The sequence below is a fragment of the Megascapheus bottae genome, chromosome 27, assembly GCF_031878675.1.
Source record: "Megascapheus bottae isolate mThoBot1 chromosome 27, mThoBot2.hap1, whole genome shotgun sequence".
Taxonomy (NCBI): domain Eukaryota; kingdom Metazoa; phylum Chordata; class Mammalia; order Rodentia; family Geomyidae; genus Megascapheus; species Megascapheus bottae.
Genome location: NC_143535.1, coordinates 312980 through 326285, shown reverse-complemented (window position 1 = coordinate 326285; position 13306 = coordinate 312980). Strand labels below are relative to the sequence as shown.

General features: G+C 46.5%; 2 long non-coding RNA genes across 2 annotated transcripts; one reads left to right on the top strand and one right to left on the bottom strand.

Moving 5' to 3' along the window:
* Positions 1-638: 638 nt before the first annotated feature.
* On the bottom strand, positions 639-7093 carry LOC150045386 (uncharacterized). Its single transcript, XR_016532781.1, has 3 exons — positions 6902-7093; positions 1580-1653; positions 639-724 (listed from the first exon to the last, which is right to left on the bottom strand). It is a non-coding gene; the product is annotated as an uncharacterized LOC150045386 (long non-coding RNA).
* Positions 7094-7199: 106 nt separating this feature from the next.
* On the top strand, positions 7200-10023 carry LOC150045385 (uncharacterized). Its single transcript, XR_016532780.1, has 2 exons — positions 7200-7585; positions 9680-10023. It is a non-coding gene; the product is annotated as an uncharacterized LOC150045385 (long non-coding RNA).
* Positions 10024-13306: the final 3283 nt, after the last annotated feature.

Sequence of the window (13306 nt, the reverse complement as noted above, 5' to 3'; positions counted from 1 at the left end):
CACTTGAATAAGTTAGAATTGGACTCAGGTAATCTTCTGAGTATCCACCAAATAGTTCATAAACTATGTCCTCTGACTCTCACAGCAATCCCATGATAAAAGTTATACCATCATTTTGGGAAGCAAAATGTAGAACCAAAAGATTTTAAAATTTTCTAGAGTTAGAGCAAAGAATCCAATTTTCCCTTTTGGTTAAAGGTTTAAAATCCTTTCTAAAGCTCAGTAGCTCATCAGCTAGCAGACATTCAAAATGTAAAATGTGGGGCCAGGAGTTTGGCCTAGTGGTAGAGTGCTTGCCTAGCATGCACAAAGACACGGGTTCGATTCCTTGGTACCACATACTTAGAAAAAGCTGGAAGTGGTGCTGAGGCTCAAGTGGTAGAGCTCTAGGCTTGAGAAAGTCCAAGGACAGTGCTCAGGCCCTGAGCTTAAGCCCAGGACTGGCAAAAAAAAAATTAAAATGTTCAGAACCTTGAGTATGAGAATATGGAGAGTGCAAAGCGAGTGAACTCCACAGAGTTCTGCTCCTCTGTAGGAATGAGAGACTTAGCCAGACTCACAGGGAGGGAAGATTTATTCTGATTCACAGCTTCAGAGGTTGCTGGCTTTGTTGCTTCGGGTCATCACAGTGGCAGGAGGTACTAGAGGAGGTGGCAGTGGAGTGGCAGATTTGGAAGATAGCCACTTCTGTTTTCCGCCCTTTCTTCAAACCTTTAAAGCCTCACTGAGAATGTTGAGAAACAGTAATAAAAATATCGAAAACTTTGAATATTGCTTATTGCAAAACATACATTCACACACACCACTGCTGGTATATTTATGGAATTCCAGGTTGAAAAGGCAAGAGCTTCAAGTCATAAGAAAAAAAGCACACATACAAACATCAACTGAAGCCTCGGTGAACAAAACCACTTAGTCATCCTGGAAAAGGGATTCTAAGTCTTAGTTTGTGAAGTCAATAGCACCTCTACCCTGCTGAATAGAGGAGATGAAAAGTACCCCATGGAGTCTCCTGGTCTGTCTGTGGGGGAGACAGTGGGAAGGAGGTGCTGTTTTCTAGGTTGTTTCCAGATCGAGGTGAATTCCTGCAGTGCTGGACGATTCCTCACAGGCCCTCGCCAGAAGAGGACGAGCCACTCCAGCTCCCACCGACAGCAGTGCCAATCTTGGAACACCCCATAATCGTCATGGTGATCAGTAGTAAGTGATACTGAAATCGAACTTGACTTGAAAATTTTCCAGCCAGTGCTGCTGGACACGAGGTGGGTTTCCTGCTTACCTCGCTTTCCCTGGCTGGCCATGGGGACAATTCAGGGGACTGTCACCACCGCTCATCCTGGGTCCCCTTTCTCTGCTTCTGTGTCTTGGAGCCAAGGCAGTTTCCCGAAGAGCCTGCATTGCAGGTGATCACTGGCCCTTTATGGCTTTCCCACTTTTCTTACTATCAGCACTAGAGGGTCTGGGGCAAGAGTTCTCCAGCACTAGCCAAGCCATTCAAGAGTGGGCCCCCACGGTAGCCCTCTGTGAGCCTTGCCAGCTCCAGGCCCTCTCAGCCCTTAGAAATGGATTGTATTTTCACCTGTGACTCTCTGCCAGGTCTGATTTCCAGATCTGAAGAAAGGGAAGCTGTGCTGAGCGAGTCCATCTTGAAGGCTGGGGAAGTGGAGCAGAAGGGTCAGGTGGGGCTCTGCCACAGGCGGCTGTCCTGACCGCAGGCGCTATGCTCTGCAGCCTTCGTGCCTGGCACTGCCCAACAAAATGCAATCCACCAAACTCGGTTTCCCCATCCCACGTCTCCTCCGAGGCCCCTACTACTGTGTTTTAGAATTAAATTGATTTCCAAAAGCAGCTCAGAATGTTTTCTAGTATTGTCTGTGCATAAAGGGAGGAAAGTCTGCTTTAATACTTTTGTTGTTGCTTTTTTACTACAGTTCCAACTTCAGTTCCATAGTAGGAATTTTGTGATGGTAAAGACAAGGCATCTCTCAGGGGCAGGCAAATAATATCCTATACTGCCTGAGAATTCTCAGTTTTAGCAAGTGATTTTGCTGCTATGATTCTGGATTCTCACAGGCCCATGAAAATAGCAGCTAGTGGCCAAGCTTGTGGTTCTCAAAGTTAATCTCTAGACCATCTACATCAAAAATTTCCTGGAGTGTTCTATAAAAAGCAAAGTCCTGTATCACAAGTAGATCTATGACTGCAGGAATGGCATGTCACTATCTGGTTTTCACATGCCACTGGTCCCCTCCCCTCCCCTCCTCTCCCCTGAGTATTAATCCCAGTAGTAGTCCTTAGTAAACCTTTTGTGTGCTTATTTTGATCCATCCAGGCTGCAATTACAAAACAGCCTAGACTGGGCTAAGTTTGGGCTCTGAACCTGTGGTAGACACTGATACACAATACCCACACCTCTCATAATAGTAGACGTTTGTGTCCCACAGTTCTGGAAATTGGAAGCTCGGGGTTAGGGTAGCCAGGGAGCAGCTGGAGTAAGAAGAGGAGGGGCCCTGGTCCTGGAAGTACAGAATCATGTTCTTGGTGGCCCAGGAAAGGCTTTTTCCTATTAGAGATATGTGGATGAAAGAAATGTTCTTTTTAAGTTGTCTGAAGGAATCTGTCATTGAAAATTGTACCCCTGGATAAGGAACATATCCCAGAAATTTCACTCTGCCATTCAAGTTGCCATTTGTATTCTCTACCAATATGATCAGAGTTGTTAGATTTACTGAGTTAAGAATAATGGAGTTTCTATTGTCAGAGGATAGAAAGCATTGTTCCTGTTGCTTGATTGATTCATACATCCACTTCACACTTTGTTTTTGGATGCCTACTATATAAGAGGATCTAGGAATCAAAAACTTTCTCTCTGAATCTACTTTCTAAATTAGGGGAATCAGAAAAATAAATATAAATATGAGATGATTTGAATTACTTGTAAGTACTTCACTCTCTTTTAAGAGAGTGATGTGATAGGAGATTATCTAGGCCAACTGGTGAAGAGTCGTCAGGGAACATGTAGTTCTGCTAGCCCGGCAAGAAAAGATGGCACCTGAGCCATGGAAAGACAAGAAAAGATGTTCTCTAAGGATAATGCCAGAAACACTGAGATAGTACACGCTCCTGGTTGGAGTATGCTGTACAAGGTTGAAAGGAGAAGGCAGCGGTCTCCTTACTCCCACAATTTTAGTCAAAGCCATTGGGTGGTTTGGTGCCATTTTTTGGGAGGACTTTTGAGTTCCCCAACGTGTTTTGCCCTGAGCAGTAGTACCTTCTCCTCCTGACAGAAGGACTGACAAACACTGCTAGATTTTTCATTCTTCTAACAGCCCCACTTGCCGCCCCTGGGGTGTTGTGAATGCCAGAGCGAGCCATTCTTCAGCCTTGCCAGATTCTCTTCTGAAACTTGTTATGTTCCAGTGCACAGGGCACTGTATAATAAATGAGTAGCTAAAGGCAAGCTATAATTAGGGGCAAGGGTAGTGGGGCATGTAAAGCTGGCATCGCCAGAAGCTTAGCATCCCTATGCAGGTGCTAAATTTGTGTGACACTGTTGTCCTGTACGGTAGCACCGCAGGTCCAGGCCCGCCTCCCACCACATACTCTGAAGCATAGAGACAAAGTCTGGAGTTCTCAACAACCAGTGCCAGGGCATGCCTATTAGGAGACCATCTTACACAAGGCACCAATAAAAATAATCAGGATTAATTGGTGTAACCAAACTGATAGTAGCAGAAGGCACTGTGGATGGTACTTCGTTGACTGATGGCTGACAGGGATTTTTAGTCTTTATATTTAACATTAAAGGGATTTCATCCAATAGAACATGCTGGCTTAACTGGAAATTTTCACAACTGCTTTTTTCAGAGATGTGTGTTTTATTTAGGTGTAGGTTTTATTAGCTATTGCAGATCTCTGCTGTGTTTTCTTACCTGATCAGTCCTGTTTTGTGTTAACTTGGGTTTCTCTTTTTTCCATTGCCACCACCCCAGCACATAAGACACTGAGACATGGACTCCCTTTTCTGATGGATTTGTTATAACTGAATACCCTTATTTCCCCTTTTTATTACTTGTCCATTATTTGGCTTTTGTGTACATCTTTAGAAGTTGCTTTGAACAAAGTAGAGTTTATATCCTGTGTATATTTCTAACCACTTGTGCCCTCGTGCATATACTGTCAAAAATTCACTTTTTGTTTGAATCCCAGTGTCTTAGAGTTTAGAGATTTTTTTTTCCCTGTTTGTTTCAGGCAAACTCACAATGGCCCATTGGAACATTCAGAATTCCTTTCAGGTAGTTTTCACAGATGCATCATTTTGGTGGTGATATACATGGTTATTTGTTTTTCTGATTCCACTTCAGGTTCTCCTGAATTTTGTAATTGTAGTCTTTGTTTTTCTTGCATCAGGTAGGGTCTCACTAATGTAGCCCCAAATGGCCTCTGAATATTGTGTCCATCCCCCTGGCCTCACCTTCAGGTGATCTACTCTGTCCTCTGTTGTCATTTACAAATGCTGCTTTGACAGTGATCTACCCTTTCTCCCGCTTGACATGTTTACTCAGAGCTTCTGTAATAACCCTTTCCCTGTCAAATATTTGCTAGAATTCAAAGCTTCATTTGGACAGTCTTCCTCTGTAGCTCAGGCTGGCTTTGAACTCCCCACTCCTGAGATTATAGGCCTGTAGATGGGATGAGGCTATGGCAGATTCTTACCTTGCTCACCTTACTATTTCCTGTAGACCATCTTATCCCATGGCCAGTGAGAGAGTGAGGGGTGCTGAATTTTTTTTTTTTGGTAGGTCATGGGACTTGAACTCAGATTGAACGCTGTCCCCGAGCTCAGCTCAAGGCTACCACCCTACTCTTGAACCGAGCCCCACTTCCTGTTTTCTAGAGGTTAATTGGAGATAAGAGTCTCAGGTCCTTTTGTGCCAGGGCTGGCTTAGAGCTTGGTCCTCAGATCTCAGCCTCCTGTGTAGCTAGGATTACAGGCGTGAGCCACCTCACCCCGGCCAGTGCTGAATATTTTTGTAAGGACTCTATCTTATTCTGTTTTATACTGAAATGTACATATTTCTCTTTTGTGTGCACTTTGTGCAAAATGCTGGATAAATAAGCGAAATAATACCAACAGTTTCAAAAGTTTTTCTCAGCATAGAATCGTGGTATCTCTTGACAAGTGACCAAAATGGTGCATTTAAGATAGGACAGTTATAGTTCCTTCCCTAGATGTAATTGTTTAAAAATTTGTGATCGCCAGATAAGCAAGTGGCCAGCAGAAGCCCTCTCCTTTCATAGTCAGGCTATGCTCTTCTGCATCTGAAGAGCAGAGCAGGGTACAGGGTTCCTTGGTTTGCAGTGACATTGTCGGCCCAGCTCCAGGACCCTGCACTGATTCTGTGTAGCTCTCTTGAGATGAACACAGCCCAGGCTCCACAGGCAGGACCACAGAGAGCCAGCTTCCGAGTGATGTTGATAGTCTCCCAGGCAGTACAACCCAAACTTTCCACTACACCTGGGCAGTTTAATGAACTCCCCATCAACACTGAGTGGAAACTCCTCCCATGCTGCGCAAATACAGTAATTACCATGCCAGCTTGCAATAAGATACCATTTCACTGGATTGGAAAACATGCTCTGTTGTCAATTACCAATAGCCAGATTATAATCTGAAATATGCCACACTTTTAATTGCTACCTTTATGTGATTATCACAAAATTACTTCTGTTATGAGGCATTAAATCATCGTAGCAATGTTGGGAATTGGGTAGAGGGAAATGAAAAAGTTCTCACTATTTTTGATGAAGCAGGAATAGAAGCATAAAACTTGTCCCCTGCTGTGTTGGCTTTTGACGGGGGAAAAAATAAATCAAAACCCCCAGAGAACATCAGCTATGCAAACAATCCTAAACAAACCCCGCCGCCACATTCGCAGAACGGAGTCTGACCCCCTGACCTGTGCTTTCTGCTGCTGCCTTTCTGATTTCTCTCTCCCAGGCTTGTTTTAAGCTTCATTTTTATAGAGCATTTATTTCTTTTGAGGACGTGTTTCAGTTGGCACCAGAGGTCATTGGAGAGACTCAGATTTGCAGATTTGAAGCCTATGCAACGTGCCTCATTCAAAGAATCCTGCTGGTGTGTGCTGGCAGCTGCAGACAGCCCTCACCCAGCTCCAGGGAAACCTCACTGCCTGGTACAAAAGAAGCATTGGAGGCTTTCCTGTGGCTTCCTCCACCTGCCCCAGACACAGAGGAAGATGTGCCTGAGTCAGCTCTAAAAAGAGGGACAGTCATCCCCCCAGCCAGCTAAGTACAGGCAAAATTTATCATTATCAGTATTATCATCATTACTGTTATTAAGAATAACACTCAGGTGCTGGGAGTTTGGCCTAGTAGTAGAGTGCTCACCTAACATGCATGAAGCCCTAGATTCAATTCCTTGGCACCACATGCATAGAAGAAGTCGAAGTGGTGCTGAGGCTCAAATGGAAGAACGCTACCCTTGAGAAAACCCAAGGACAGTGCCCAGGCCCTGAGTTCAAGCCTAGGGCTGACAAAAACAAAACACTGAGCACACATTGTTAAAATAGCAAATATTCTATAGAACATCGTAACAGTACTGGAGAGTGTGCAGACGCCCACTGTACAGATGCAGTGAATGGTCGGCAGGCTAGCTGCATTGATGAGAAAGAATATAAAATGTGTCTCAAGAAGAATCAGTCCTGATCTTTACTGTGGCAGTGAGAAGTGCGGTCCTTTTATGCTCCTTTTAGCTTTACTTCCCTTGACTCTGAAAAAGAGCGAAGTGACTCACATGCCTTTACTTGTCGTAATAAGGAAAACTACTGGACACGAGAGGAGGCCAAGGCACAAGCAAGTGACCTGCCCCAAGGCTCACCACCACTGTCCTCTGGGGCGGCCATTTCTTCTCTGCCACAGGCTCTCGGAGCTGTGTCCTCCAGCTCCACGTTCTTGTGTTTCTTCCTGTGCACCCCAATGCGTCACAGCCACTGGGAGCCATCGCTCCATCCCAGCCTCCTCTCCTCACTTATGTTTCATAGCCCTTGACCCCATCTCCCGCTCCAGTGGTTGCTGTGACTACCCCTGCAGGGGTAGTCACAGTCTGCAGCCCCTGTGCTCCAGGCCATTCAGTGGCTGTGTCACTTCCCTTTGTGACATCAGGCTCATTTCACCTGAAGCCCTGCAGACCCCATGCCCCTGGCCACTGGCGTCCTCTGCCTCTTCCTATGTGGCTCCACAGCCACTCCCAGGACCCCAGCTTGTCATCTCCCTCCAGAGACTTGCAGAAGGCGGCTGCTTCCATGCACTGCACATTACCTTGGCATGGTTTCTGATTTTGGCAGCGTCCAGCTGAGATTTGGAACCCTTGCAAGACTAGGAAAGCAGACGACTTTGTGTCAAAATAAGTGGATTTTGAACTTCAAATCTTGTGAAGATCAACATCTCACACAGACAGCAAGCCTCCTCCATTTTCAAAGGGGGAGGAGACAGGAAGTTCCCTGAAGTTCAAGTCCAGGGCCTGTCTCTCTTTAGCAGATGAGACCCGAGTGCTCTCTGCCGGGTGAGTTTTCTCCCAGTCCTTCGTACGTAGTCATTTTCCATATGGAGTTCCTCGAGCTGCTCTGGAAACAAGCCAGTGCCTCTGTGGTTAGATTCCATTGTTAGATTGGCCTGTGCCATCCTCTCCTGAGAAAGATAATGAGCATAGCTTATGTTGAAATTATGTAGAAATTGTGCAATACAAAATAATTCTCATACAAGCCCAATTTTTCCCAGTTTATTCACCATGGATTTCCAATATTATTCAATACTAAGAGAAACCTCATAAAATAAAATTGAGTGGGCCCTGAATAGCTAATATTTCAAATGCTCAACAATCAAAAATAGCTGGTAATAATGGTATCAGATAATTTAGAGAATTAGACCTATTAATGAATCCAGGGATTTAAAAAACTGTGCTGCTGGTACCGCCATGCTGTTTCACTTTTCTTCAGCTTCCTAAACACCCTGTCTTTAGAGATTGCTTGCTCTGGATAACTCAAGCCTGTACCACAATGGAAATATTCTTGACAGAGCCTGGCCAGGCACCTGAAGATGTACCACCCTGCTAGCTCAACCGTTCCTGTAAGGAGTCTGGTTGCTGGCTGTGCAGGCAGCTGGGCTTTGTCACTGGTCCCTGGTGGGACCAGTGGGAGAGCAGTGCACTCCCCTTGCCCAGGCCAGCTCTGTGAACGGTCCTGGGCAGTACTGCTCCCCACAGGGACAGAAGGAAAGAACAAACGTAAACAACAACTCCTAAAGCAGCCTGTCATGACCCAGGGGCTTTCAGAGCAAGCTGAGGAATGGAGGCCCTGCCTGGAGCAGAGCAGTCACTCGTGTCCCCTCCCCCTCCACCCCCCCCCCCCCACCAGCAGAGCACCGGTCCTGTCCAGAGACAAGACTCACCCTCTGGAAATGTGTGGAGCCAGCAGCCACCAAACCCCCTCCTTGTCATTGGGTGTTAACTCTTTCCTTCTCCTCTGCTCATTCTCAGTGCCATTGCACTTAATTAACCACTGGGAGGCCACGGAGCTGCTCAGAGCACCAGGAGCCCAGGGGCAGGACAGAGCAACCCAGAGAAGGAGCAGCCAGCCGGGACAGAGATCCTGGCACCAAAGTCGTATGGCGAAGCCTCCTCTGAGACTGTGCTGCTCACAGCCGACCTGCCTACACCCCAGGTCTCCCTCACAGCATCGCAGAAAAATGCATGTTCTATTTCCCGTGAGTTATAATAAACATTATTACCAGTACCAGAGAGAAAACTAATCAAAAGCAGTCTTCCCCTGCCCTTGATTACAACTCAGTGTAGGAGACAAATACTTCCTGTATATACTTGAAGATTGACTCTACTTGAAGTTAAGAGTGCAATGAATGTTAGGAGAGGAGCAGAGGTTGTAAAAGAATTAAAGGCAACTGAGATCTGAAGCGGATGTGTTAATTAAGCAAAGGATTCTCTGCAAGAGGAAGTATGCACAAAGGCCCGTGGTGGGCGGTGGCCTGAAGTTAATATAGGGAAAACACATACAGCAAGGAAGATGAAAGTTAGATGGATAGAAGAAGTTCTTGGAGTGCCATCTAGTGCACTGAACCTTTATCTTAAGACAATAGAAAGCTACCTGTGTGTATCAAGCTGAAATACAAACTACCTTGTGCTCTTTCCCACTGCAAACTTGTAATGATTTATTACAGCCTTCCATGCTGGTGCCAAGAAGAAAGAACAGCTCAGAGTTTCTTCATTACGATAGTTTGGAAAGGCAAGAAGATAAGAAATGTATTATCTGATTCAGCCTATCTGCGGGCTTTCACACAACTCCAAAACATACTTGTACAGGTTTCAAACTGAGGCTTATCTTGGCAGGTGGACTGCTCACTGCGGTGAGAGCCGGACAGCTGGCACCTCAGGCACTCGGAAGGGAGATGAGAAAATAAGAAAGAAGAAGCGTGAATGACAGCATCCACCAAAAATGACAGAGGCCCCAGGGGAGCAGGGAGAGCCCAGCAGGGTGTGGGAGCTGAGGCTCAAGTTGAGGGCATCCAAGGGATTTAAAAGGGCAATGTGGTAAATAAGAAATTATAACTTGTTTATATTTATTTCTCTACTTTCACAAACTTCCAGAGTATATAAATCAGTGGAAGAGCTCAGGTCCCATACATGATTCAGAGTGAGGCGAATCCACAGGAAAGCCTCGACCTTTCCACAGACTGTGTAATGCAGAAAGCCAGCAGTCACGTCTGAGCTTCCCAGCTGAGATCTGGAGTTGCTGTCTTGAGACTGTGGACTTCCCTTGAGGCCTGTGTTCCCTGGTGCTTATTTTCACACTAAACTAACACCACAGTCCGACAGTGAACATTGAGGAGCATCTTGGGAGGTCAGTGCCATCTTTTAAATGGTTCATTTCATTCATACTGGAAAAATGTGACTTTGTGTGGACTTCTCTAAGATATTTTCCAAAGCTGCTACGATTTTTCCATTGGTTCTTTTCTTGGCTCCTTTCCATTTCTTCACAACACAGTCAGGATCCACGAGTACAGTCCACAGATCTTGGGTGAAGATTTTAAAATAGGAGGAGGAGATGATGCCAGGGAGGGAGCTGGCGCTGAGCTTCCCTCCCTGCGTCCTGTAGGACAGGGTTGTTCATCCGTGAGAGCCGAGATGCCGTGGGGGGGTTGAAAGGGGAGAAAGGAGCAGATCTGTCGTGTCTGCACAGAGCTGCTCACAAGCGCGTATCACAGGGTTGGAGTCACATGCTGGTAAGCCTTGAAGGGAAAAAAAACACACAAGAAATGTCATAGGGTGGGAAATCAGGCCTAAAACTGTACTTTTCCTTTTATCCCTTTAGCCAGCCCTTGTTTCAAAACTGAAGAAACGGAGAGTATCTCTTAAAGGATCATTCATCTGCCTGTGTCTGTCCAAGTTCATCTCACTTCCTATGACTTTCATTGCCGGAGAACTTAGGGCACAGATATAATGTTAGAGAACTGTCTGATGTCCTAGAGGGGTGCAGCATCCCTGTCTCCAGGGCCAAGTGGGTGCAATTGCTGTGGCTCACAGAAGAGAATGGACTTCCAGGGTCAAACAGCTCACAGATGTCCAATACTTTGTCAAGAAGGCAAAATTTGGCCCAGTGGGCACTTGTTGGGGCCTGACCTCCATCTCTGAGGCCTGATTCCGGCTCAGCGGCCATTGAAGGGCTTTGGCCAGGCATTCGCTCCTTGCATACCTCTCTTAAGGCATCTCTGTGTACCTGACTTGACTGAGCCCCCCACAGCTGCAAGGGTCTCGCAGCAGTGCAGGTCTCGCGGGCTTTCCTGCACTGGTCCGGCCCAGTACCTGAAAGCCCCCCCCCCCCAGACCCTTAATGGTAGCACGGTGGCCCTCTTCCTATTGGCAGTTCCCACTGCCTTGTTCCAAAACCTACCCAAAACTACCTTTAAAGTCTGTTGGAAAGAGTGGAAACTGCCCTGTGGGTAAGTAGACCTCCACCCCACAAGACTTCCCAGACTTCCGGGTTCAGCACACAGCCCCCCTTTCCTGGGAATTCTATTCTAGTACTTGTATTTGTTTGGGTTCCTTTCAAGTTCAGAAACCAAATGAGAGGAACCTTTGAAATAATCCATTGTTCTATGCATGCCTCACTAACTAGTGTTAAACATCTTTGTTCAACAAACTACTAGCATTTTTTTTCTTTTAGTCTTTTGGATTTGTTTCATGTCGTGTAAGCCAGAGAAAGGACACATGTTCCATGGGTTAAATATGCAGAGTATTTGCTTTCTTTATTCATCTGTTCAACCTCAAGGACAAAAAATCTCAACATTAATAAAAAAAAGATGAAGAGGATAGGAAAAGTATGGCCAGTATACTTGTTCAGAAATTAAGCTTAACAATGCCACTGATTGACAGAGCTGCAGCTCTGTAAACATCGCTAACCCTTTCTGCAAATGTGTGGCACTCGTTTCCAGTGTCAGTGTTTGTTACTTTCATGAGTCACATAGTGGTTGAGGGCCCAGGTTTTTAAAGGCCAACATCCAACCAGTACTGGAACTGCCCGGGCCAGTCTGCTAATCATCGTCTCCTGTTCTTGTTGAAAAATCTGGACGACTCTGGGGTGAAGGGAGGCAGTCATTAATACGCACTCAGAGTCTGCTGTGTGTAAAGCTTACTGCTATGCTCTCTACAGTTCAGTCACAGCCATACGTAGTAAATGCTGTTACCACCCTCTCCTTTCAGATGAAGAAATTAAGCCCTCGAAGGGTGATATATTATCCAAAGAGAGACCACCGTGGAATCCAGGTCTGTCTCCCATGCTAGTCTTCGTGGATGAGCACGCCGCTTCCCTGCTTGGCACAGCCTCAGCCAGGGGCAGCTTAGGAAGGTCTCTGCCTAGCCCTGATGCTCATATTTCGGCAAGACCTAGCTAGCATGCCATGCCTGTATCGTGACGTGGCGGCGAAGCACTGGCTTCGTGTGTCTCCAGGCTTCTTTACAGTGAGAAGTTCATTCCTGTCTGTGAGCCAAGGCTAGTGTGCATCCTCCAGGCTGGAGTTGACCTCTGGAGCTGCAGGATCGCTGCTGTTTCTTTTCAACACTCGGTCTCATGATCCGAATTCCTTCTAAATGAAGCAATTAGCTGAAGTCTATTAAAAGAAAATTCTAAGACCCGTGATTTCAAAATGTACTAGCTGCATGAAGATCGGAGACAGTTTCCCCCTGTCACCTAGCCATGTTCAAGTACTAGAGGCAAGAAAATACTAAGCAAAAAGCAAACATAACAGCCCAGACTCGCCAGATCAGCTGCTTCCTTCAGTGTTCAGCTTACCATAACCAGGAAGGAATGGGCCGCACCACCGTTCAGATGACCAGCAGAGTCCAAGGAGAATGAGCAGAAGCAATGCATGTGAGTCCTAGGTGGGGCGGGGGCGGGGGGACATAGAGCTGTCCGAGCTAGTATTCACTCAGTGGGTGACCAGGAGAGGAGAAGCAGCTAGCATTCCTTTCTCTCCTGCCCCCTAAGCGCATTGTACATGTGAATGTCATGTGTTTATATTATCCTGAAATCCTCAGAAAAGCTGTCTTAAGGTGACCGTTGTGACTTGGTTTGCAGAGAACACAAATATTCACACTAGTTTTTAAGTGACTTATTGTAGGGTGGGTCAAACCACTTAGAGCTCTGTCAGAATCTTGTAGTTCTCAGTAGAACTCCAAAGCAATTCACCTCACATGACAGAATCATGGAATCCTAGGTGTTTCCCACCTCGATTTGCTGAGACTCCATGGCTTTCTAAAGCAAAATCTCACTCAACAAATTGATGAGGGCTGAGAGTCTCCATTAAATGTGTCGGATTCCAAAGTGGAAAGCTGGGGTAGAGTTCCACGGGCAGTGCCTCGTACAGCAGAGACCAGGTCTGCTGGGGACTGGTGGAAGGAGGTGGGTGGAGGTGGGAGGAGGGGAGGTCAGCAATGGGGACGGGAAGGGCAGGGAGAAAGCCTTCCACCTGGGTGCCAGCAGGATTCTGCAGCCCGGTAAGTACTGACCGGCTGGCAAAGCAAGGCAGATGGGTGGGCACAGGAAGGTGATGCTGAGGGGGCCAGGGTGTATGTGGAGCTATCACACCAGCCATGCCTCTTCCCTCCAGACACAGTATGAGCTGAAGGCCTGCTCCACTAGTTAGCGCTGCTCTCTGGTAGAGTAGAGTGGCCTGCTCTTGGGGACCAAGAATCAGGGGTCCTGCCCTCCCAGCAGGT